We start from the raw sequence: 27323 nt of genomic DNA, 5'->3' as shown, positions 1-27323 counted from the left end.
TCAGCGGGATGAAGTCTCACTACTGTCATGTGATCAAGGTTGTCAGAATCGTGATTTTGAATCGGATCGGAGATTTGATGGTAGAATCGCAAATCATATAATCTTCACTATTAGGATCGTAAAAACGTAGATTCTATGAACTAAAATCGTAGAATCAGAGGGGTTAGTCTGGATCGTAAAGTCATAGAATCGTATAACAGAATTGCGATTCTGACAACCTTGCATGTGATGATGACGCAGTTACTCCCGGTTGCACTTAGAGGGATTATGGACACACATGTGCATGAGACACTTACTGAACTATGCCACTTTTTTGATGCTATCTCTCGAAAGTCAATAAGTGTGAAACAACTCCATAGGCTACAGGAAGAGATCATTGTCATACTGAATGAGCTAGAGATGTACTTCCCGGCCGCGTTCTTTGATGTCATGGTGCATCTATGTGTCCACATCATGGACGGCATCATCGACCTAGGGCCGACATTCCTGCACATCATGATGCCGTTCGAGAGGGTGAATGGGGTCATCAAAGGATTCGTTCATAACATGGCCCGTCCAGATGGAAGCATAGCCCAGGGATATCTGACCAAAGAATGCATCTCTTTCTGTGAGAGTTATCTAGTAGGCACCGGAGACCCTGATGTTAGTTTGCCCGTCAACAAGCACTGTGGAAGGCTCGAAGGTGAAGGTCACACCAATGGTCATAGGGGTGTGAATGTGTTATGCTCGGGTCGACAAAACGACCTTGATAGGGCAAACTTAGTAGTGCCACAACACCTAGATGTGCTAGAAGATTTTGAGACACTACACAAAGAGACCATCACAAAGAAGTACCATGACCGTGGGGTGCACAGGACAGACACTGAAGTTATTAGAGAACACAACTCCACTTTCTTGCGTTGGTTCAAAGAGTGAGTTCTGGCTAATCCTCTGGAAGAGGGTTGTCCGAACGGAACGCTCATATACGCCTTAGCACATGGCCCGTTGACCAACTTCGCGACTTATCAATCATACGTTATCAACGGATACACGTTCTACACGAAGGAGAAAGATATAAACAGTGATGACCAAATCTCAGGGGTGACGATGGAAGCCATGACCGGGAATGTAATTGAAAGATATTACAGAAGGGTCGAAAAGATATGGGAGCTTAACTACTCTAGATTGCATAGTGCGACGATGTTCCGTGTCAAATGGGCTAAGAATGTACAGAGAGAAAACTGACATTTCACTACCATGTGTATACCCGAGTCCGATAGCGGTACCGTCAACGCCATCGCCAAAAATGAGCCATGGGTACACGCTAAACACGTGACACAATGTTTCTTCATAACTGATCCGATCAATCCCAGTCGTGTTGTCGTGAGGAGAAGCAAAAGGAGCACCGGAATGGATGGAGTCGCCAACGAGGAAGACTACGACCAGTACGGTGATCCGATGAGGGAAGATGATGCTGATGATGATGAAACATACGTCAAAAGAAGAATGAAGACTACATTACCTACGAAAGATCGTAATCCCTTGAGAAGGAGAAGTCATGACCATGGGCTCAATTATTCGACAACGAACAAAAGAGGGAAGAAGATCAGTCTGAAGCGTCGTCGTCGCCCAAGCTGACAAACTAATCCACAAATTTTGTGTGTGTCTATTTTGTATACCGCCGTTAGCGGTCAAATGATGTAATATAAATTATAGTAATTATTATTTGGAGGGTAACAATTGTATTGCTCCAATGACAGACCAAATTAAACCCTAGCTAGTTAGAACTATATATACCCCTGCTATACAAACTTGTACAAATGCAAATGAAAGATAAGAAAAAGAAAAGTGCAAATGAAAGAAAAAGAAAAAGAAAGGAAGTTTTGCAAAATAAAATTAATGAAAGAAAAAGAAAAAGGAATTAATAAGTTATGGAAAATGAAATGAAAGAAAAATAATAATAAAAAGGAAGGAAGTTTGTGGAATATGAAAAAGAAAAAGAAACAGAAAAATAAAAATAAAAGAAAATAAAAATAAAAATAAAAGAAAAATGAAAATGAAGAAGGTTTGTGGAATATGAAAAATAAAAATATATGAAAGAAAAATAAAAATAAAAATAAAAAAGAAAGAAAAATAAAAATAAAAATAAAAGGAAAATAAAAGAAAAATAAAAAGAAAAAGAAAAGAAAAAGAAAAAGTTAGCAGTAGCGCAGTTTGTGTTGGGTAGCGTTATACCTAAGTTAGCTATAGCGCGGGGCGTTTTGCTGCTCCACGCTATAGCTTACTTACGCGCTATAGCTAAGTTGCCTAGACAGAGTCACACGTCTCTTTCCTCTCTCTCTCTCTCTCACTCTTGCTCGATTCGATCGATCCCCTTTCTCTGAGCTCACGCCACCGCCGACACCGCACCCGCCCACGCCGCTGTCGACGTGCGCCGCACCCGACCCCTCCCCCCGTGCCGCCCCTCCCCCGTGCCACCGGCCGCCCGTCACCCCCATTTCTTCGCCCCCCCGTGCAGTCCCCACCATCAGCGCCATCTTCTCTCCGTCGATAGTCTTTCTCTCCCTCCCTCTCTCTCTCTCTATCTCTGACCAAATTTATTCTTTGCATATCGACAGGGCTCAGTGAGGAGGAGAAGGACACCCTCAACCCATCGGCCAGCAAGGTCCTCGGCGAGGAGGAGAAGGACGCCCTCAACCCCCTCAGCCCCGGCGACCCCGACCACGACGCCGATGTCCTCAACCCCGACGCCACCCCCTCAGCCCCGGTGACCCTGAACCCAACGCACGGTGAGCCACCCCCTTCCTTTCCTCCTGTTCTTAAATTAGGGCCAATTTTTTCTATGTAGGGGTCCAAATTGAGTTCATGAGCAGTAGCATTTGTTAGTTTATGTTGCTGTTAATTCTCTCTATCTTGGGATCAATTGGTAGATGTTTTTTCCTGTTTCAGTTTGGTAGTGACCAGCAGTGAGCCATTTTGGCATTGGAGAAAATTGCAAGAACAATGCTTCATTCATTGATATTGGTAGCAATATGGCTCACTGATATGTACTGGAAGCAATGCTTCATCTCTAGCTTTGCTAACTAAGCCACAAGTAGTTGTTGTATTGGCAGCAATGTTTCATTCATTGATATGTACTAGCTTGTCAGAAAAATTACAAAATTACTGCTTGCTCTTTCCTCAATATGCAAGGACATGTAGTCCTAGTTTGAAGGATATGTAGTACCAGCTAGCTATGGGCAGTAAGCTTCACTTTTGCAGCACTATAGAAAATGAAAATTAGCTTATATGTTGCTGTCCATTTTGAAAATGAGGATTTTTAATTAGCTTATGTTGGTGCTGCTATGTCTGTCTTGTTTCTAAACATAGAATGATGAGCAATAGCATGCATGTGTGATGACACACATCACTTGACATGCAGATGAGTATGCTCATGCTCACACTTGTTAGTGAAATGCTACTTCAACACATAGTGCTTATTGTCATTTGTAGGGAAACCGATTGCGAGTGACCTATGTTTTGCCGGAAATGTTGATTCATTTCCATTTCGGGAAATTTCAGGCGCTCTATATGTGCACTTTCTAGCAAAGGTCATGCCGAAATTTTTCGTGTATTTCGGCATGACTTGTGCTAGAAAGTTGGACATGTCGAGTGCTCAAGATTTGTTGCGACGGGAATGAAACGACATTTCCGGCAAAACAAAGGTCACTTTTTTCATTATTTACTTTATTATATAAAGCCCGATGATTAAACGACTACGACATTGAACCCTAGGAAACATGACCGACACCGATGAGACTGGAGGTTCTCAGTCCCAATTAGCTCGAGCACACACCTACCTCGGCTTTCTGGCGGATCAGGAGAGACAACAAGCTGGGTGTCAGGACCCCCTTGTCATGACGGAGGACGATGGTGGTGGCGCTGGCGCCGACACTGATGCCACCAACGACACCGGCACTAAGAATGGCACTGATGATGTTGCTAACTACAGAACGGAAGGTGGGACATCCCAAGCCAGTGAGGGAAAGAAGGAAAAGAGGACATGACGCCCAAATGAGCTCGGCACCGGAAGGCTGGTGGTCACGGTGGTGCACCCTGGCGAGTTTGAGCCAATAGAGCCGCGGGAAGTGCTAGCGTGTTACGGCAACCAACTAGCATGTATCCTACGGGATACCGCTAACATCAACACCACAAAAATATGGAAGAATGAACATTTGAGGAAGCTGCTCCTAACTAGGTTGCACGCAAGATTCCCGTTCCCCGGTCGGAATGACGATGTAGACCCATGGGATGATGATGCCATGAAAAAAACCCAACAAGAAAGCCCTAGGGAAGTTCAACAACGCATTGAGCGCTTGGAAAACTAGGGTGAAAAAGGCGATTGAAGTAGACTATGAAACCTACGCCGAGATTATTGCAGACAATCCGAAAATTATGATAGAGGACTTTGAAAAGTTCAAGGAGACTTGCAATGAAGAAGCTGCCAAGGCTAGGTCGGAGAGAGGCAAACAACTGCAGGCAAAGAACATGGGGAACCACCGCCTTGGAAGTCAAGGTTACATGGGAAAGAGGCCTGTGTGGGCTAAGGAGGATGCAGAACGTGAACGTCAGGGGATCCCAGACCCATTGGCTGAGTTCACCGACCAGCAGGAGCACGACTTCACCAGGGCTTGATTCTCGTGAGACACCCCAAAAAAGAATATTTTCACCAACGGGCCGACTAGGAAATTCATGAGATTACTGGCAATTATCCTTTTACCACCTTACATATTAGCTTCTGATCAATGAAGTCTACTACATTCTAGTCGCATTTGTAAATGATTCACAGTCCATTTTGTAGAGAGAACAACACAAGCTTGTGCCCGAAAGCGACTCGTCGACTCAGTCGTCGACGAAGTACAAGTGGGACACTCCTTTCAATGGGCCACGAACAAAATGATGGGACACCCGCCGGGCTAGCGACCGCAATATGGACATGTGCACGGCTGTTGGGGATATAACTATTGGGTTAACCCGCCCAGGAGGGGCCTGGTTAAGCCATGGCAGTCTATCAAGACAAAGCCCATAAAGATGCTGAAGATGGCGGTTCACTATGAAGACTCGTTAAAAGGCCCAGAGCCCAGAGGCGGCTTAAAGCCCATAAGTGTAAACCGCCATATATGTATGAGTTGTATTGTAAGGCATGTGTATTTGGTCACCGAGCCGGACACGTTGTTATGAACCGGCCGGGACTCTATAAGCTGTTGGGCGTTAACCTGTGTATATAAAGGGACGACCCGGTGGCGGCTTAGGGCAAGAGACAACTGATCGAAAGCTAGGTTAAGCATATTCGCTCCCTGGTAATCGAGACATAAGCAATACCATCTCAAACTGGATTAGGCCTTTACCTTCACCGCAAGGGGCTGAACCAGTATAAACTCCTTGTGTCCTTTATCCCATTTAACCCCTTTAAGCTAACCCTCCTGTGATGGCTCCACGACTAAGTCCTCACACTAGGACATCTGCCGTGACAATTCCACGACAGTTGGCGCCCACCATGGGGCCAGCGCACGGTGGTTTTGAGTTCTTAAAGGGCAACTTCAAAGGGATCAAGGGATACACTATGGGCCGGGTGACCAAGAGTCGTCGGGGCAAGCTCTACATCGACGATGCAGGCTGGGACCCCGAGGCCGGCTCAATTGAGTACGGGTACTAGGTCCCCTTCTGCGGAATTCATGTTTTCATCGGCAAGATCAGCAAACCGGGCCCTGAGCCGGACATCTGCACCGACATCATCGAGACGGCTCAGCGTGCACGACCCGCCCGGGTTCAACCCGCAGTGAAGCACGCCTTCGTTGGATTCATCCATGGGGCGGAATTTGAGGAAGGATCCGTGTCTGGCGGTGAGATGGCCATCTACTCTGATGGTGAGTCATCCAGAGGCGAGACTACTTCATTGTATCAACTGCAAGACGACAGGCTTGGGGGCTATTCCGATGGCGATAATATTCCAGACCCCTATGAGCCGCCAAACCGAGTTGCGATTTTCATGGCCGGTACACAGCCAGGGCAGAATTCTTCAACCACAGCGGCAATGGTTTCTGGGTCAGCTGCGACAACGGCGGCCAGGGCAGGAGGCCCTATGCGCCCGCCGGCTCAGGTCTTGTCCGACTTATTGGACACCTTGACAACATTTTTAACGGCGGAGGTAAACCTGACAGATCAAGTTCAACTAACACAGAAGTCGCAAAACTGAGAGATGAGATAGCTCAAGCCAAGGAAGATCTGGCAGCTGAGAACGCGAGGATGACTGCGGAGTGAGCTGCTCTAGATGCTCAGGAACAACGGATCCAGGCTAATTCTTTTTGGCTCTCGTTGGATCAGAACGCTTCAAACAAAGTCATGAGGAGAAGGCACCGGAGTCGTTTGCCTCCGGTTTACGAGGCGAGGAACCTCTTCAACACACTTGGTGCAGGGACCAGTGACCCGCCGGAGGTAAACCGGGTGGTGGCCATGCCTAGGACTGGAGCACCGGCTCAACCACACACAACAGATCCGCTTCGTTTATATAATACCCCGCCACAGTATGTACCGACGCCACCGGGTCATTATTCTAACCCGTTGGATAATATGATCACAGCGGCGACGCGATTGGCGACCAGTTGAAGGCGAGTCTCCAGTTGCGGCTGAAATAAGGAGGGCTAGAGAGCTTCTTCAGACAGCATTGGTGCAGCAGGAGGCTTATTCTTACAGTCGTGAAAGGATTCACTCAACCCTCGCCCAAGCCGGAGTTACTGTAGACACATGGACTCCCCGGCCGTTTCAAGCAGTGACAGACACCGTAAATAGCCTCGTGGGCATGACTCGGCGCGTGATGGTGCTCAGAATTTGGTGGGCCAGTGCAGAGTGCGTCGAGAGGCTGAACTGGCAGCTCAGCAGGCGGTTCAGCAAGCGGCTCATCAGCCTCCCCCGGTTTATCCGACAACTTCGGTGGAGGCAGGCGTGACCTCTAGAGCCACGGGCGTACCATGTTTAGTACTGGCTCTGCGGAATGAGTGTTTGCCCAAGGATTTCAAAGGACCTCGTAAGGTGCCTAACTATACAGCCGACTTACCCCCTGAGGCGTGGATTGAGAGTTACAAGATGGCCATGGAGCTGTTGGAGGTCAGCGATGCTGCGTGTGCCAGGTACTTCACTATGATGCTGGATGGGACGACCCGTACTTGGCTAAAGGGACTGCCTGCCAATTCCATTGGGTCGTGGGCCGAGTTAAAGGCCCGCTTCACCCAGAATTTTAAAGATACGTGCAAGCATCCCATGTCGATTGTGGATTTGGATGCATGTGCCCAAGAAGAGGGTGGGTCAACGATCCATTGGGTGCGCCGGCTCAAATCCATCCTGCATTCATCGGATAACATTAATGCCGGCTCAGCGGTCCTAATGTTGGAGAAAAATTGCCGTTTTGGCCTCTTAAGCAGAAGCTAGGGCGACTCAAGAGCCACTGCAATGACATGGGGGAGCTGATGGCATCTCTGATTAAATATGCCGACTCTGATAGTACCAAGGACCCCAAGTCTGATGATGAAAAGATGGGAAAGGGAAAGAAGAGTGGCAACACTAAGGGCCAACATCATAACCCGGCGAATCAGGGGGGCAATGGTAAGCGCAAGGCCGATGGTAATTCAAATTTTGTGGCCAACACGAACACGCAGAATAATGGTCAGAGTCGTAAGGGAAAGCCACCTCCTCGGGCAGGAGGGACAACTATCAATCTTGAGCAGATGATGAATGAGCCTTGCCCAAAGCATGGTATGCAGGAAAGACTGCCAAATTATGAAGGAGTTCAAAAGTTCAAATTTGTTCCAGAACAATCATGGGCCGGGCGGTGGCTCAGGTTCCAGTTCTCACGGTCCGGGTTATGGTGGTGGCGGTTCTAATTCCGGTTTCCAGGGTCACCCAAGCAATCAAGGCAATCAGGGTGGTTATCATGAACACTCTGGTCAGGGGAATCAACAGCAACAATCTGGTTATCAGAGTAACCCGAAGGAGTTGAATAGTGGGAAGTACCACGTCTTCACCACAAGTTTATGTAAGAGGGATCAGAAGCTTCATAAAAGGGTAGTAAACGCTGCTGAGCCAACGGTTCCCCATTATTTATGATGGTCTGAATAGCCCATTGTTTGGAGCCGTGAGGATCACCCGCCTCGGGTCGATAATCTGGGTCATTTGGCGCTGGTGGTGGCACCTCAGGTTGGAGGATACAAGTTCACTAAGGTACTCATGGATGGAGGCAACAGTATTAATATCCTCTACTATGATACTTTCCGTTGTACAGGTTGACCAACAAAAACCTTAAACCGTCAAACAATGTTTTTCACGGTGTGGTACCTGGTAAGTCGCATATCCGGTCAGTAAGATATCTTTGGAAGTTGCTTTTGGAGATGCGTATGATTCCAGATCTGAGACATTGACCTTTGAAGTGGTTAAAATCAAGAGCCCTTATCATACTCTGTTCGGACGCTCGGTTTATGCCAAATTCATGGCACGACCTTGTTATGTATATCTGCAGCTCAAAATGATAGGTCACAAGGGCAGTATGACAGTACATGGGAGTCGCAAGATAGCCTTGGAGTGTGAGGAAGGCGATGCTGCTTATGCTGAGTTTGTTTGTGCGACAGAAGAGTTAAAGTTCTACAAGGACAATGTTGACCCGACAGACATGACGTCTTTGAAAAAGCCAACTACGGAGCATGATCCAGTCTTAAAGTTTAAGTCGACAGATGACACTAAACTAGTTGATTTCATTCCTGGCGATTCATCCAAGCAGTTCAGCATCAGTACTAATCTGGATCCGAAATAGGAAAGCACGCTCATCGAGTTCATCCGTGAGAACCGGGACATCTTTGCATGGAAGCCTTCTGACATGCCAGGTGTACCGAGGGAACTCGCTGAGCACACTCTTAATATTGATCCAAAGTTTAAACTGGTCAAGCAATTTCTTTGCCATTTCAATGAAGAAAGGCGTAAAGCCAGTGATGAAGAAGTGGCCCGGCTCTTGGCGGCTGGGTTTATTGTTGAAGTTTTCCATCTTGAGTGGTTGGCTAACCTGGTGTTGGTTCTTAAGAAGAACAACACTTGGCATATGTGTGTGGACTACAAGACTTAAACAAAGCTTGTCCGACTGATACCTTTGCTCTCCCTCATATTGATCAAATTATTGATGCTACGGTGGGTTGTGAGCGTTTGAGCTTTTTGGATGCTTATTCTGGTTATCATTAGATCAAGATGGCAGTTAAGGACCAGGAGAAGACAACTTTCATCACTCTGTTTGGAGCCTTCTGCTATGTGTCTATGCCTTTTGGGCTCAAGAGCGCCCAAGAGACTTACCAGTGATATGTGCAGAATTGTCTTCATAATCAGATTGGGCGCAATGTTCATGCCTATGTGGATGATATTGTGGTGAAGTCTAGGAAGAAGGAGACCTTGATTGATGATTTGAAGGAAACCTTTGACAACCTCCGGGTTTATAAGATGATGCTTAACCTGGCCAAGTGTGTTTTTGGTGTGCTAGCTGGTAAGCTTTTGGGTTTTCTGGTTTCAGAACGGGGTATTGAGGCTAACCCGGAGAAGATAAAAGCTATCACCTCTCTGGCTAAGTCGGTGTGTATCAATGATTTTCAGCATTTGGCGGGTCGTATTGCAGCCTTAAGCCAGTTTGTAAGCCGGTTGGGTGAGAAGGCTATCCCTGTGTACCAGATGATGAAGAAGATAGATCACTTTGTCTGGAGTGATGCTACTGATCAGGCTTTTGAGGCCTTGAAGAAACAACTGGCTGAGCCGCTGGTTCTTCCTGCTCCCATTAACAAGGAGCCTTTACTGTTATATGTGGCTGCCAATAGCCAAGCTATTAGTGTAGCCATTGTGGTGGAAAGGAAGGGAGCAGGCAAAGAATATCCGGTTCAATGGCCGGTTTATTACATCAGTGAGGTCCTTATTGAGTCCAAACAGAGGTATCCACATTGGCAGAAGCTTGTATACGGGTTTTTTATGGCTAGCCGAAAGCTGAAACAATATTTTCTGGGTCATCCTATCACTGTGGTTAGTTCTGCCCCTTTAGGGGATATCATTCAAAACAGAGAAGCCATAGGTCGGATAGCCAAGTGGGCCATTGGGCTTGGACCTCGTGGTTTAAAGTATGTGCCTCGTACAACCGTCAAGTCTCAAGCACTTGTGGATTTTATCAATGATTGGACAGAGTTGCAGATGCCTGAGGAGAAGCCAGATAGCACATATTGGACTATCCACTTTGATGGGTCCAGGCAATTGGAGGGCTCGGGGGCTGGAGTCGTCTTGACTTCCTCATGAGGTGATAAATTTTCTTATGTTCTTCGGTTGATGTTCCCTTGTACTAATAATGCATCTGAGTATGAGGCCTTGCTCCATGGCTAAGGAAATGAACTTAAGCTGGGTGAGATGCTTCGGCAACTCAGATCTGGTAGCTCAGCAAGTTTCTGGCACTTGGGATTCTAAAGATTCACTCATGGCGGCTTATCATCGAGAGGTGGATGCTGTCGCAGGTCACTTCAAGGGTTATCAAGTTGAACATGTTGATCGTAGGAAAAATGAGGTGGCTGATGCTTTATGCCGGTTAGGGTCTCAGCGTAAGCCGGTGCCACCTAACACTTTCCTGGATTTTCTGCATAACCCTTCTGTCAAATTGCCTACAGAGGAGGATCTTGCTATTCCTGACCTGGAGGCACAACTGGTGGCGGCTCTTCATGCTATTCCTGATTGGACAATTCCCTATTTGGCTTATATGACCCGAGACGAGTTACCCGAGGATGAAACTTTGGCCAGACAGATAACCCGACGGTCTAAGTCAATGACTATTGTCAATGGAGAATTGCATCATCGCAGTGTCACAGGGGCGTTTCAACGTTGTGTTTCTCCTGAAGAAGGCTATGAGATTCTACGAGAGATTCATGAAGGGGATTGTGGTCATCATGCCGGGTCTAAATCTCTCGTAGCCAAGGCTTTTCGTCATGGGTTCTATTGGTTGACGGCGCACGCTGATGCAGAGGATCTAGTTAGTAGATGTGATGGTTGTCAGAAGTTCTCACGACGCGCTCATGTGCTGGCTCAAGAATTGAGGATGATTCCAATTACTTGGACGTTTCCAGTCTGGGGGCTTGATATGGTCGGGCCTTTCTAAAGGTCCAAAGACAAAAGATGCACCTCCTAGTGGCGGTTGATAAGTTTATGAAGTGGGTTGAAGAAGAGCCGGTCAGTAAATGTGACGCGGCGACGGTGGTTCAATTCATGAAAAAGGTGATTTTCCATTTTGGTTTTCCCCACAGTATTATAACTGATAATGACACTAATCTATCCAAGGGTGCCATGGAGAAATTTTGCGAACGTGAGCATATCCGGCTTGATGTATCATCAGTGGCTCACCCCCAGTCTAATGGTCAAGCGGAGAGAGCTAATCAAGAGATCCTGAGAGGCATCAAGCCCCGGCTTATGGTTCCTTTGCAGAGGACGCCGGGTTGTTGGGTGGAGGATTTACCCTCAGTATTATGGAGTATCAATACTACCTCCAACAGATCTACAGGTTACACGCCTTTCTTCATGGTTTACGGAGCAGAGGCGGTTCTCCCTAGTGACATCCGTCATGACTCACCCCGTGTGGCGGTTTATGTTGAAGCTGATAATGAAAAAGCACGTCAAGATGCACTTGACCTGTTAGATGAGGAGCGTGACCTCGCGGCGGCTCGGTCAGCGATTTATCAGCAAGATTTGCATCGTTACCACAGCCGCCGGGTTAAGACCAGAACCTTCCAAGAAGGTGACTTGGTGCTCCAGCTTATTCAGGATCAAACTGATATGCATAAAATATCCCCACCTTGGGAAGGGCCTTTTGTGATCAGCACGAATCTAAATAATGGATCATACTACCTTGTCAATGTTTGAGACCACAAGGACTCACGCACGTCAGAGGAGAGACCCGTCGGCCATGGAATATTGCTCATCTTCGGCCTTACTACACTTGAGCCGCCGGCTCTTACAATGTACATATCTTGACAATGTATATATTATGATGATTATAATAAAGATGGCACCCCTGCTAATACAGGGCCTCTGTTTGTTTCATCTCCAAGAATAAAGAGTCTTTTTCACTACAAATGGACATTTGGGGGCTTCTTTCTCATTGAGCATAGCTGTGAATATCCCTCTTGATCTGGCGCAACGCCACATCTTCAGATGGTCACTTAGGCTTCCTGCTCATTGAGTATAGCTGTGAATATCCCTCTTGATCGGCTCGATGCCACAGGTCACTTGGGGGCTTCCTGCTCATTGAGCATACCTGTGAATATCCCTCTTGATCGACTCAATGCCATAGGTCACTTGGGGGCTTCCTGCTCATTGAGCATAGTTGTGAATATCCCTCTTGACAGGCTCAATGCCACAAGTCACTTGGGGGCTTCCTTCTCATTGAGCATGGCTGTGAATATCCCTCTTGATCGGCTCAATGCCACATGTCACTTGGGGCTTCCTGCTCATTGAGCATAGCTGTGAATATCCCTCTTGATCGGCTCAATGCCACAAGCCATTTGGGGTCTTCTTGCTCATTGAACATAGCTGTGAATATCCCTCTTAGTCCGGCTTATATGCCCTAAAGCACGTGGGGGCTTCCTATTCAAACATAGGTGTATTCACCAAAGAGAACATAGCGTTACTACCCTCGTGAACTGGCTTGGAACACCAGGTGTATTCACCAAAATTTTCCGGGTTATCCTGCTTTGTAGAGTCTGCCACTCCGCCCGGGTAATCCCGGAATAACAAGCCAAACTCTTGACAGTCAACCTTACATAGACCCTGAACTTGTCAAGGTTAAAACGGTGGTCATGTGAGGCCGGATTCACAAAGTGTAAAATGTTAACTCAGTGGCTTGGTGGCCCATGAAAGCCTTGGAGGTTTAGGCTTGGTGGCCTATGAAAGCCTCGTTTTCTCGATTTTGATTCATTATCTTTTTCTGTGCATTTTTTGGAGTCATGTATTTACGCCATATTAATATATGGCTTGAGACAATTCAGGCCATGAAGTCTTCATCCTTATGGATCATGCTTAAAACATATATGGAGTTTGATAACCCGGACTGGCTTCGGACTATAAGTCGCCAGCATATAATAATAGCTTATGTGCTTGGAGTTCTGGCTTTAAACTTTGGGATATTACCCCTTGCTTTATAAGGCGCTGCAAACCGACAGTATATGACAATTAAACAGGACATTATGTGTCCAATCTTTCTGGGTTGACACCCTTACTGCACTGGTATGTGTTGGGGAATGTAGCAGAATTTTAAAATTTTCTACGCATCACCAAGATCAATCTATGGAGTCATCTAGCAACGAGGGAGAGAGGAGTGCATCTACATACCCTTGTAGATCGCGCGCGGAAGCGTTCAAGAGAACGGGGTTGATGGAGTCATACTCGACGTGATCCAAATCACCGATGACCAAGTGCCGAACGGACGGCACCTCCGCGTTCAACACACATACGGTTGGGAAGACGTCTCCTCCAACTTGATCCAGCAAGGGGGAAGGAGAGGTTGATGAATATCCAGCAGCAAGATGGCGTGGTGGTGGAAGCAACAGTGATCTCGGCAGGGCTTCGCCAAGCGCAGGGAGACGGAGGAGTGTCACGGGAGGGAGAGGGAGAGGCCAGGGGCTTGGGTGTGGCTGCCCTCCCTCCCCCCACTATATATAGGGTGCCTAGGGGGGGCGCCGGCCCTAGGAGATCCAATCTCCTAGGGGGGGGGGCGGCGGCCAAGGGGGTGCCTTGCCCCCCATGGCAAGGGTGGCGCCCCCACCCCTAGGGTTTCCAACCCTAGGCGCAGAGGGAGGCCCAAGGGGGGCGCACCCAGCCCACTAGGGGCTGGTTCCCCTCCCACTTCAGCCCATGGGGCCCTCCGGGATAGGTGTCCCCACCCGGTGGACCCCCCGAGACCCTTCCGGTGGTCCCGATACAATACCGATTACCCCCGAAACTTTCCCGATGGCCGAAACTTGACTTCCTATATATAAATCTTCACCTCTGGACCATTCTGAAACTCCTCGTGACGTCCGGGATCTCATCCGGGACTCCGAACAACTTTCGGGTTACCGTATGCTAATATCTCTATAACCCTAGCGTCACCGAACCTTAAGTGTGTAGACCCTACGGGTTCGGGAGGCATGCAGACATGACCGAGATGCCTCTCTGGTCAATAACCAACAGCGAGATCTGGATACCCATGTTGGCTCCCACATGCTCCACGATGATCTCATCGGATGAAACACGATGTCGAGGATTCAATCAATCCGTATACAATTACCTTTGTCAATCGGTACGTTACTTGCCCGAGACTCGATCGCCGGTATCCCAATACCTAGTTCAATCTCATTACCGGCAAGTCACTTTACTCGTGCCGTAATGCATGATCCCGTGATCAACCACTTGGTCACATTGAGCTCATTATGATGATGCATTACCGAGTGGGCCCAGAGATACCTCTCCGTCATACGGAGTGACAAATCCCAGTCTCGATTCGTGCCAACCCAACAGACACTTTCGGAGATACCTGTAATGTACCTTTATAGTCACCCAGTTACGTTGTGACGTTTGGCACACCCAAGGCACTCCTACGGTATCCGGGAGTTGCACAATCTCATGGTCTAAGGAAATGATACTTGACATTTAGAAAAGCTACAACAAACGAACTACACGATCTTTGAGCTATACTTAAGATTGGGTCTTGTCCATCACATCATTCTCCTAATGATGTGATCCCGTTATCAATGACATCCAATGTCCATAGTCAGGAAACCATGACTATCTTTTGATCAACGAGCTAGTCAACTAGAGGCTCACTAGGGACGTGTTGTGGTCTATGTATTCACACATGTATTACGATTTCCGGATAACACAATTATAGCATGAACAATAGATAATTATCATGAACAAAGAAATATAATAATAACCATTTTATTATTGCCTCTAGGGCATATTTCCAACAGTCTCCCACTTGCACTAGAGTCAATATTCTAGTTACATTGTGATGAATCAAACACCCATGCAGTTCTGGTGTTGATCATGTTTTTCTCTAGGGAGAGGTTTAGTCAACGGATCAGCCACATTCAGGTCCGTATGTACTTTACAAATCTCTATGTCTCCAATTTGAACACTTTCACGAATGGAGTTGAAGCGACGCTTGATATGCCTGGTCTTCCTATGAAACCTGGGCTCCTTGGCAAGGGCAATAGCTCCAGTGTTGTCACAGAAGAGAGTCATCGGGCCCGACGCATTGGGTATGACTCCTAGGTCGGTAATGAACTCCTTCACCCAGACTGCTTCTTGTGCTGCCTCCGTGGCTGCTATGTACTCCACTTCACATGTTGATCCCGCCACAATGCTTTGCTGCAACTGCACCAGCTTACTGCCCCACCATTCAAAATATACACGTATCCGGTCTGTGACTTAGAGTCATCCAGATCTGTGTCGAAGCTAGCATCGACATAACCCTTTACGACGAGCTCTTCGTCACCTCCATAAACGAGAAACATTTCCTTAGTCATTTTTAGGTACTTCAGGATATTCTTGACCGCTGTCCAGTGTTCCATGCCGGTATTACTTTGGTACCTTCCTACCAAACTTACGGCAAGGTTTACATCCGGTCTGGTACACAGCATAGCATACATGATAGACCCTATGGTCGAGGCATAGGGGACGACACTCATCTTTTCTCTATCTTCTGCCGTGGTCGGGCATTGGGCCGTGCTCAATCTCGTACCTTGCAATACAGGCAAGAACCCCTTCTTTGACTGATCCATTTTGAACTTCTTCAATATCTTGTCAAGGTACGTACTCTGTGAAAGACCAATGAGGCGTCTCGATCTATCTCTATAGATCTTGATGCCTAATATATAAGCAGCTTCTCCAAGGTCCTTCATTGAAAAACACTTGTTCAAGTAGGCCTTTATGCTTTCCAAGAATTCTATATCATTTCCCATCAATAGTATGTCATCCACATACAATATGAGAAATGCTACAGAGCTCCCACTCACTTTCTTGTAAATGCAGGCTTCTCCATAAGTCTGTGTAAACCCAAACGCTTTGATCATCTCACCAAAACGAATGTTCCAACTCCGAGATGCTTGCACCAGCCTATAAATCGAGCGTTGGAGCTTGCACACCTTGTCAGCATCCTTAGGATCGACAAAACCTTCCGGCTGCATCATATACAATTCTTCCTTAACGAAACCATTAAGGAATGCCGTTTTGACGTCCGTTTGCCATATCTCATAATCATAGAATGCGACAATTGCTAACATGATTCGGACGGACTTCAGCTTCGCTACGGGTGAGAAAGTCTCATCGTAGTCAACCCCTTGAACTTGTCGATAACCCTTATTGACAAGCCGAGCTTTATAGATGGTCACATTACCATCCGCGTCTGTCTTCTTCTTAAAGATCCATTTATTTTCTATGGCTCGCCGATCATCGGGCAAGTCAGTCAAAGTCCATACTTCGTTTTCATACATGGATCCTATCTCGGATTTCATGGCTTCCAGCCATTTGTCGGAATCCGGGCCCGCCATCGCTTCTTCATAGTTCGAAGGTTCACCGTTGTCTAACAACATGATTTCCAAGACAGGGTTGCCGTACCACTCTGGTGCGGAACGTGTCCTCGTGGACCTACGAAGTTCAGTAGTAACTTGATTTGAAGTTTCATGATCATCATCATTAACTTCCTCTCTAGTCGGTGTAGGCACCTTAGGAACATTTTCTTGTGTTGTGCCACTTACCGGTTCAAGAGGTAATACTTCATCAAGTTCTACTTTCCTCCCACTTATTTATTTCGAGAGAAACTCTTTCTCTAGAAAGGACCCATTCTTGGCAACAAAGATCTTTCCTTCGGATCTGAGGTAGAAGGTATACCCAACAGTTTCTTTAGGGTATCCTATGAAGACGCATTTTTCCGACTTGGGTTCGAGCTTTTCAGGTTGAAGTTTCTTGACATAAGCATCGCATCCCCAAACTTTTAGAAACGACAGCTTAGGTTTTTTCCCAAACCATAATTCATACGGTGTCATCTCGACGGAGCCCTATTTAAAGTGAATGCGGTAGTCTCTAAAGCAGAGCCCCAAAATGACAGCAGTAAATCGTTAAGAGACATCATAGTTCGCACCATATCCAATAGAGTGCGATTACGATGTTCGGACACACCATTACGCTGAGGTGTTCCAGGCGGCGTGAGTTGTGAAACTATTCCACATTTTCTTAAGTTTGTGCCAAATTCGTGACTCAAGTATTCTCCCCCACGATCTGATCGCAAGAACTTGATTTTCTTGTCACGTTGATTCTCAACCTCACTCTGAAATTCCTTGAACTTTTCAAAGGTCTCAGACTTGTGTTTCATTAAGTAGACATACCCATATCTACTCAAGTCATCAGTGAGGGTGAGAACATAATGATAGCCACCGCGAGCCTCAACACTCATTGGACCGCACACATCAGTATGTATGATTTCCAATAAGTTGGTTGCTCGCTCCATTGTTCCCGAGAACGGAGTCTTGGTCATTGTACCCATGAGGTTCGCATGTGTCAAATGATTCGTAATCAAGAGACTCTAAAAGTCCATCTGCATGGAGCTTCTTCATGCGTTTGACACCTATGTGACCAAGGCGGCAGTGCCACAAGTATGTGGGACTATCATTATCAACCTTACATCTTTTGGTATTCACACTATGAATATGTGTAGCATTATGCTCGAGATTCATTAAGAATAAACCATTCACCATTGGAGCATGACCATAAAACATATCTCTCATATAAATAGAACAACCATTATTCTCGGATTTAAATGAGTAGCCATCTCGAATTAAACGAGATCCTGATACAATGTTCATGCTCAAAGCTGGCACTAAATAACAATTATTGAGGTTTAAAACTAATCCTGTAGGTAAATGTAGAGGCAGCGTGCCGACGGTGATCACATCGACCTTGGAACCATTCCCGACGCGCATCATCACCTCGTCCTTCGCTAGTCTCCGCTTATTCCGCAGCTACTGCTTTGAGTTACAAATGTGAGCAACCGCGCCGGTATCAAATACCCAGGAGCTACTACGAGTACTGGTAAGGTACACATCAATTACATGTATATCACATATACCTTTAGTGTTGCTGACCTTCTTGTCCGCTAAGTATTTGGGGCAGTTTCGCTTCCAGTGACCACTTCCCTTGCAATAAAAACACTCAGTCTCGGGCTTGGGTCCATTCTTTGGCTTCTTCCCGGTAGCTTGCTTACCGGGTGAGGCAACTCCCTTCTTTCCTTCTTGAAGTTCTTTTTATCCTTGCCTTTCTTGAACTTAGTGGTTTTATTCACCATCAACACTTGATGTTCCTTTTTGATTTCTACCTCTGCTGATTTCAGCATTGCATATACCTCAGGAATGGTCTTTTCCATCCCCTGCATATTGAAGTTCATCACGAAGCTCTTGTAGCTCGGTGGAAGCGACTGAAGGATTCTGTCAATGACCGCGTCATCCGGGAGATTAACTCCCAGCTGAGTCAAGCGGTTATGCAACCCAGACATTCTGAGTATGTGCTCACTGACAGAACTATTTTCCTCCATCTTACAGCTGAAGAACTTGTCAGAGACTTCATATCTCTCGACCCGGGCATGAGCTCGAAAAACCAGTTTCAACTCTTCGAACATCTCATATGCTCCGTGTCTCTCAAAACACTTTTGGAGCCCCGGTTCTAAGCTGTAAAGCATGCCGCACTGAACGAGGGAGTAATCATCAGCACGTGATTGCCAAGCGTTCATAACGTCTTGGTTCTGCGGGACAGGTGCATCACCTAGCGGTGCTTCTAGGACATAATCTTTCTTGGCAGCTACGAGGATGATCCTCATGTTCCGGACCCAGTCTGTATAGTTGCTGCCATCGTCTTTCAGCTTGGTTTTCTCTAGGAACGTGTTGAAGTTGAGGACAACGTGGGCCATTTGATCTACAAGACATATTGTAAAGATTTTAGACTAAGTTCATGATAATTAAGTTCCTCTAATGAAATTACTCAATGAACTCCCACTCAGATAGACATCCCTCCAGTCATCTAAGTGAAACATGATCCGAGTTAACTAGGCCGAGTCCGATCATCACGTGAGACGGACTAGCCAACATCGGTGAACATGTTCATGTTGATCGTATCTTCTATACGACTCATGCTCGACCTTTCGGTCTTCCGTGTTCCGAGGCCATGTCTGTACATGATAGGCTCGTCAAGTCAACCTAAGTGTATTTCGTGTGTAAATCTGGCTTACACCCGTTGTATTCGAACGTTAGAATCTATCACACCCGATCATCACGTGGTGCTTCGAAACAACGAACCTTCGCAAGGTGCACAGTTAGGGGGAACACTTTCTTGGAATTATTGCGAGGGATCATCTTATTTAAGCTACCGTCATTCTAAGCAAATAAGATGTAAAACATGATAAACATCACATGCAATCAAACAATGACATGATATGGCCAATATCATTTGCTCCTTTTGATCTCCATCGTCAGGGCTCCATGATCATCGTTGTCACCGGCATGACACCATGATCTCCATCATCATGATCTCCATCATCGTGTCTTCTTGAAGTTGTCTCGTCATCTATTACTTCTACTACTATGGCTAGCGCTTTAGCAATAAAGTAAAGTAATTACATGATGTTTATGTTGACACGCATGTCATAAATAAATAAAGACAACTCCTATGGCTCTTGCCGGTTGTCATACTCATCGACATGAAATTCGTGATTCCTATTACAAGAACATGATCATCTTATACATCACATATATCATTCATCACATCCTTTGGCCATATCACATCACAAAACACTTGCTGCAAAAACAAGTTAGACGTCCTCTAATTGTTGTTGCAAGTTTTTACGTGGCTGCTATAGGTTTCTAGCAAGAACGTTTCTTACCTACGCCAAAACCACAACGTGAATTGCCAATTTCTATTTACCCTTCATAAGGACCATGTTCATCGAATCCGATCCGACTAAAGTGGGAGAGACAGACACCTGCCAGCCACCTTATGCAACTAGTGCATGTCAGTCGGTGGAACCAGTCTCACGTAAGCGTACGTGTAAGGTCGGTCCGGGCCGCTTCATCCCACGATGCCGCCGAATCAAGATAAGACTAGTAACGGCAAGCAAATTGACAATATCGACGCCCACAACTGCTTTGTGTTCTACTCGTGCATAGTAACTACGCATAGACCTAGCTCATGATGCCACTGTTGGGGAACGTAGCAGAATTTTAAAATTTTCTACGCATCACCAAGATCAATCTATGGAGTCATCTAGCAACGAGGGAGAGAGGAGTGCATCTACATACCCTTGTAGATCGCGCGCGGAAGCGTTCAAGAGAACGGGGTTGATGGAGTCGTACTCGACGTGATCCAAATCACCGATGACCAAGTGCCAAACGGACAACACCTCCGTGTTCAAGTACGGTTGGGAAGACGTCTCCTCCAACTTGATCCCGCAAGGGGGAAGGAGAGGTTGATGAAGATCCAGCAGCACGACGGCGTGGTGGTGGAAGCAACGGTGATCTCGGCAGGGCTTCGCCAAGCGCAGGAAGACGGAGGAGTGTCACGGGAGGGAGAGGGAGAGGCCAGGGGCTTGGGTGCGGCTGCCATCCCTCCCCCACCATATATAGGGTGCCTAGGGGGGGGGCGGCCAAGGGGGTGCCTTGCCCCCCAAGGCAAGGGTGGCGCCCCCACCCCTAGGGTTTCCAACCCTAGGCGCAGGGGGATGCCCGATGGGGGCGCACCAGCCCACTAGGGGCTGGTTCCCCTCCCACTTCAGCCCATGGGGCCCTCCGGGATAGGTGGCCCCACCCGGTGGACCCCCCAGGACCCTTCCGGTGGTCCCGATACAATACCGATTACCCCCGAAACTTTCCCGATGGCGGAAACTTGACTTCCTATATATAAATCTTCACCTCCGGACGATTCCGGAACTCCTTGTGACGTCCGGGATCTCATCCGGGACTCCGAACAACTTTCGGGTTACCGTATGCTAATATCTCTACAACCCTAGCGTCACTGAACCTTAAGTGTGTAGACCCTATGGGTTCGGGAGACATGCAGACATGACCGAGATGCCTCTCCGGTCAATAACCAACAGCGGGATCTGGATACCCATGTTGTCTCCCACATGATCCACGATGATCTCATCGGATGAACCACGATGTCAAGGATTCAATCAATCTGTATACAATTCCCTTTATCAATCGGTACGTTACTTGCCCGAGACTCAATCGTCGGTATCCCAATACCTAGTTCAATCTCGTTACCGGCAAGTCACTTTACTCGTGCTGTAATGCATGATCCCGTGATCAACCACTTGGGCACATTGAGATCATTATGATGATGCATTACCGAGTGGGCCCAGAGATACCTCTCCATCATACGGAGTGACAAATACCAGTCTCGATTCGTGCCAACCCAACAGACACTTTCGGAGATACCTGTAATGTACCTTTATAGTCACCCAGTTACGTTGTGATGTTTGGCACACCCAAGGCACTCCTACGGTATCCGGGAGTTGCACAATCTCATGGTCTAAGGAAATGATACTTGACATTCAGAAAAGCTACAACAAACGAACTACACGATCTTTGAGCTATGCTTAAGATTGGGTCTTGTCCATCACATCATTCTCCTAATGATGTGATCCCGTTATCAATGACATACAATGTCCATAGTCAGGAAACCATGACTATCTTTTGATCAACGAGCTAGTCAACTAGAGGCTCACTAGGGACGTGTTGTGGTCTATGTATTCACACATGTATTACGATTTCCGGATAACACAATTATAGCATGAATAATAGACAATTATCATGAACAAAGAAATATAATAATAACCATTTTATTATTGCCTCTAGGGCATATTTCCAACAGTATGGTAAGCCGATAATGCAATTAAATATCACAGGTATGATATTCTTTGATTCTATATGAGTATGATTAAACCGGCCCTGGTTATGACCTGTTTTAGTCAGGAGTGGTTTATATAGGGTATTATGACCCACCCCGCAGTAAACCGCCAGGGAACTTATGATCTGTTTGTGTGCAGGGTATTGCTAAATCTGAGCTGCATAAATCAACGTTATCATAAGCATAAAGTGGTTGTATTTTACCTGGCGGATCAACAGTTTGCACAAAACAAAATGTGCATGCTCGCACGACAGATCAAAGTTTCACTAGTCTATTACATGACTTAGTGAGCAAAGAAGATAATTTTTTTTCGGAGATCAAATGTTTAAACCACCCAATGGATCAATCTTCTTGGCCTTGATGACTTGAAGCTTCCAGTTCATCCTTCTTCGGTTCTTCGTCCTTCGCCGTCTAGAGGTTGGGTGATGACCAGTCAATGCCACACAAGGTTTGGAATTCAGCTTCATCATCTATAAGGTCAGACGGATCAACTTCAGGGGCGAAAGTATGCTTATGGATTGGGGGAATCAGACCCATCACTTTATAAGCCGACGTGGGCATCTTCTGGTTTTCTGCATCATAAGTCGGCTGATATTTTGAGAGATTTGTTTCATCAGCAACCAAAGTCGCCAGAGGACATATTTATTTAACACAGGTAGCAAAGTCTTTCTGGTCAAAAGAAGTGCCATCTTCTTTCAAGCTTGGATACCCACTAGCTACCTCGGTCGGTTCTAGCTCTGGTAACCATGCCTTAGCACGGCTCAAGGCCGTTACGGCGCCGGCTCTTGCACATGACCATTTTATCTCTTGAATCCTCGCATGCAGAATTGACAATTTTTTCAAGACGCCACTCAGTAGATTGGGTCCTTGATTTGTTGGAGAAATCGTGGCCAACGTGCGCTGAGTTCTGGTATATAGCTGTTCAACAAGCGTATATACGGCTTTAAGCTTCACCAATATAGCTTGACTAAGGTTGTTGCTCCTCGGACCTGTGTAACAATCGTGGAGTGATTAGCGGCGGTTTATGATATAAAAAGAAGAGATTCAATTTTGATGCTGGCGAGGCGGCTCACCAAAGATAGCGGAAACCATCTTGGATACACGGCCTTTTAAACCGGTAAGCTCAGTGGTCACCTTTCGAAGATCAACTTCCGCTTTTTCAGCCCGCTGCGTTAGAGCAGTTTTCTCTTCAGCCCAGGCAGTTCTTTAAGCATCAAAACCGGTCTCCAACTTTTTTGTCTCCTCCAGACTAAATTTGAACTTTGAGTCGGCTTTCCGGGTCTCAGATTCTTGAACCTCTAGTCGGGTTTTCATATCAGCCAATTCTGATTGAAGTTGAGCAGTGGTGTCCTGTATAGGCACATATTTGAAACCATATTCATAAGTCAGCTTATATGAATAAAGTCCCACACATTTTTCAAGAAACAACACTTGGCACTTGGGGGCTAATGCCCGCTGAAAAAATTCTTCATACAAACGGCTTATATAAATAAGTCCCAAGCACTTTGCAAGCAAGAGTACGTGACACTTGGGGGCTAATGCATGTCGCACATCTTGTTACTACTTTATGATGACCCGGTTGAACTGCAAATGACCACAACCGGCTCATGGGGACTACACAAGTAAGTTCTGATTTATAAATAATGATGCACAAGTACCGGTTCATTCATGCTGATTAAACCGGCCCTTGGGGGCTACAGATGCAATGTTAATCATTTAAATCCGGTTTAATCCTAATGGTGAAAGCCAACCTTGCAAGGATTCTACCAAAGATGTTTTTTTACTCAGGGCTACTCTAAGTCTACAACATATTCAATCATATCATACACATTAGACTTGGGGGCTGACATGATATGCATACTGTATTAAGACGGAATTCATACCTCATACTTTTGGTGCATCTGTTTCACCATGTCAATCTCAAGATTGCGGCTGGTACGAACTTGATTGAGATAACCAGAGAGTACTTCACTGACGCTTAGTTGAGAGTAATCAGCAATATCAAATCTCACTTTTCGCCTTTCGATGAACTCCTCCTTGGCAGAGTGCTTGGCCAAGACAGTGGGTTGTCCTGGTTCTTTAAAGCCAGTCCCAGTGATCACAACATCGTCAGTGGGTGTTCCTGACGGTTTAATGGGGCTTGACGATTCAGTGCTCAAAGGATTGACATATGTAGGGTCACTGGAGAGGTCAGGAATTTCTGGTGGAACATCATGGACAGGCTCTTGAGGTTGTGGCATGAAGGTGTAAGAGGCTGGAGTTTGCTGTTCCGGTTCATGGGCTTTGGGCTCTTCAGCCGGTTTGGTCACCCTTGCTTTCTTGCTAGGCTTTGCTTGTCCACTGCACGTGTTATGAGAGGCCAGTACAAGTATAAGAGCATAAGGAGGTAGAGAATAAAAGTGATGTTACCCAGGGGTAGTTTTGAAAGCCGGCAGCTGGGTCTGAGCTGAGTCGCCGGAGGAAGAGCGAGAAGCCTCCTGATAGTTTGAATCAGAAGGATTAAGTGGCTAGTGAATGAGACCCACCGGTGAGTAAAAACAGTTTAAATTTGGAAAGACCTCGTTTCAACGTTTCCGTGGAGCTAGAGTATTCGGTAAGATGGACGATAACTCTTCACCTCCGCTAGTCCGAGTTTGTTGCCGGTTCTTGTGCTGATGTTGCTTCAAAAGAAAGTGAGGATCCAAATGAGCTAAGGGGTGTAAAAAGCTTACTTTCCGGGTTACCCATCGAATTTTCTGTCTTGGCAAAGGCTCTGAGTTGGAAAAAATGATAGTTACCTCTTCTTCGACTGCTTGATTGGTCCCTGTGTCATCCTGATGATAATAAGTGTCAATAAGATGGTTGAAAAAGGAGCCAAGGTAATCAATGGCTACCTCTGACTCAGAACTATCGTCCAGACCAAGCATCTCGGAAGCAGTTAATTTCTTTGTATTCTTCTTGGCGGCTTTCTTGACGGCTTTTGTTTTGGCCTTGGCTTTCTTAGCAGCTTCATGGTCATACTCCTTGTTCCAAAAATCAGATGCAACCTGTGAAAATCATCAAGGTCGAGTTAACAAAACATTGGAGTAATAAGGTGAAGTAAGTAATTTAGAGACTCACATCTGGTGGCGGGTTAAGTTTGCAGAAAGGTTTCGGCCCCACTTTGCTGCAGCTCCCCAGGCTCTCGTTTAGAAGCGTCCTTGTCATTTCATTTATTGCATCATCAGTGAGGCACACGGAGCTATGGTGCAGTGGATCTTTTGCATCACCTGAGTAAGTGCACATTAAGCTGGATGGACGACTCAAGGGTATGATTTGCCAAGAAACCCAGCACCGAACCAAGTCAATTCCGGTTAACCCATTTCCCAGTAGGGCCTTGACCTTTGCAATAGTGGGAGTAAGCTTGGCACGTTCAGCGGTGGTAAGCTTTTCGGGAAGATGATGATTTGGCTCGAGCCGCTGGACACGATAACCCGGCAGTGGATTTTCATCAGCCAGAGAAGTATCTTTACAATAGAACCATGTTTGGTTCCAATCTTTGGGGTGACTCGGCAGGCAAGCATAGGGGAAGACAACATCTCTTATTTGTTGAATTGAGACCCTGCCATGTTTTAAGCTGGGTCCATTTGTAAACTCATTCTGCCGTTTCAGATAAAAGTATTCCCTGAAGACTTCAACACTGGGCTCCTCTTTAAGGTAGACTTCACAAAATACTTGAAAATTCCAAATGTTTGACATGGAATTGGGTCCGATGTCTTGAGGATGGAGTTGAAAGAAGTGCATGACGTCTTGAATTTTTTTGAGCCGGGCGGTGAGAAGCCCCGATTCATGTGATCAGTAAAAACAATGACCTCACCATCCTTTGGGTGAGGTATTTCTTCATTTTGTTTGGGAGCGCGCCAATGTAGGATGTCTTTGGCTGGTAAAAAGCCAATTTTGACAAAGTCCTTGAGCGTGTTTTCAGTGAGAATAGAAGGAACCCAATTGCATGAAGTGACTGTCTTCGGCATTGTGAAGGAGGAAGCCTAAAAGAAAGAAAATTTTCCGGTTTAAGTTGTTTTAATTAAGCCGGAAATGAATGATGCAGTATATATCCAGGTTGGCGGCTTAAACGGGGCCTAATGCCATATGACTAAATTATAACTGATGATGTAAGCCGCCATGACAGCAATGGTATTCAAGATCTATCAAGAGCGAATTCTACTAAGTGTTGAAGCAATCAGGTTTCACAGATGGATGCTAGGATTTCGGATCTATGGTACTTCGGATAATGGAATATATTTTTGACCTAAAATTACAGTGCTCGAGAAGTTCATATGTTCAGATTGGTTTTTCTTATGCGAAGGAGATGGTCTAATAACAAAAACAAGTATCATGGCTACCGCCGTGTAGAAGGAGTGCTAAGTTTGAATCAAAGTCACAAGCTACAATGAAGAACAAGGATGAACTTCGACGAACTTGCAAGAAACCCTAATGCAATCTAAAGGAAAGGGAAGGAGAAGTACTTACTGGATCCATTGAACAATGGGGAGGTGCCGCAGTTGCTCTGGTCTCATTCAGGTCAATGCAGTGACCGGAGTCGAGGAAGCTGACGAGTTCGGCAGCGGCGGTGCTCAGGCGTGCAGGTGCATCGTGAAGAGAGAGGTTGAAGATGAGAAGAAGAAGGGGGAAAATGGAAAGGTTGTCGGACCCTATTTACAAGGAAAAGGTCAATAGGCGGGCACGAGAAATGAGGAGGCCAAAGAATGATTATCCAGCCGCTTGGATGCCTCGATTTTCGGGATGGTTAATTAAAGATATGGATCCGTTAAGATATGCTGGGTATCGTGCAAAATTAATGACAGATGACGTCATGGCGGGTTTCCATAATACCAGGAGATGACGTCATGGCGGGTTACGCTATTTTGTAGAGAATAAGTGAAGAAGGTTTTTTTCTAAGTGTTGAAGATTGACATGAACAAGTCCAAATCAACCTGGGGCCTAATGTTGGGGATATAACTATTGGGTTAACCCGCCCAGGAGGGGCTGGGTTAAGCCATGGCACTCTATCAAGACAAAGCCCATAAAGATGCTGAAGATGGCGGTTCACTATGAAGACTTGTTAAAAGGCCTAGAGCCCAGAGGTGGCTTAAAGCCCATAAGTGTAAACCGCCATATATGTATGACTTGTATTGTAAGGCATGTGTATTTGGTCACCGAGACGGACACGTTGTTTTGAACTGGTCGGGACTCTGTAAACCACTGGGCGTTGACCTGTGTATATAAAGGGACGACCCGGCGGCGTCTTAGGGCAAGAGACAACAGATCAAAAGCTAGGTTAAGCGTATTCGCTCCCTGGTAATCGAGAC

This window comes from Triticum aestivum, chromosome 1A, assembly GCF_018294505.1.
Source record: "Triticum aestivum cultivar Chinese Spring chromosome 1A, IWGSC CS RefSeq v2.1, whole genome shotgun sequence".
NCBI classification, from domain to species: Eukaryota; Viridiplantae; Streptophyta; class Magnoliopsida; order Poales; family Poaceae; genus Triticum; species Triticum aestivum.
This window is presented reverse-complemented; position numbering follows the sequence as displayed.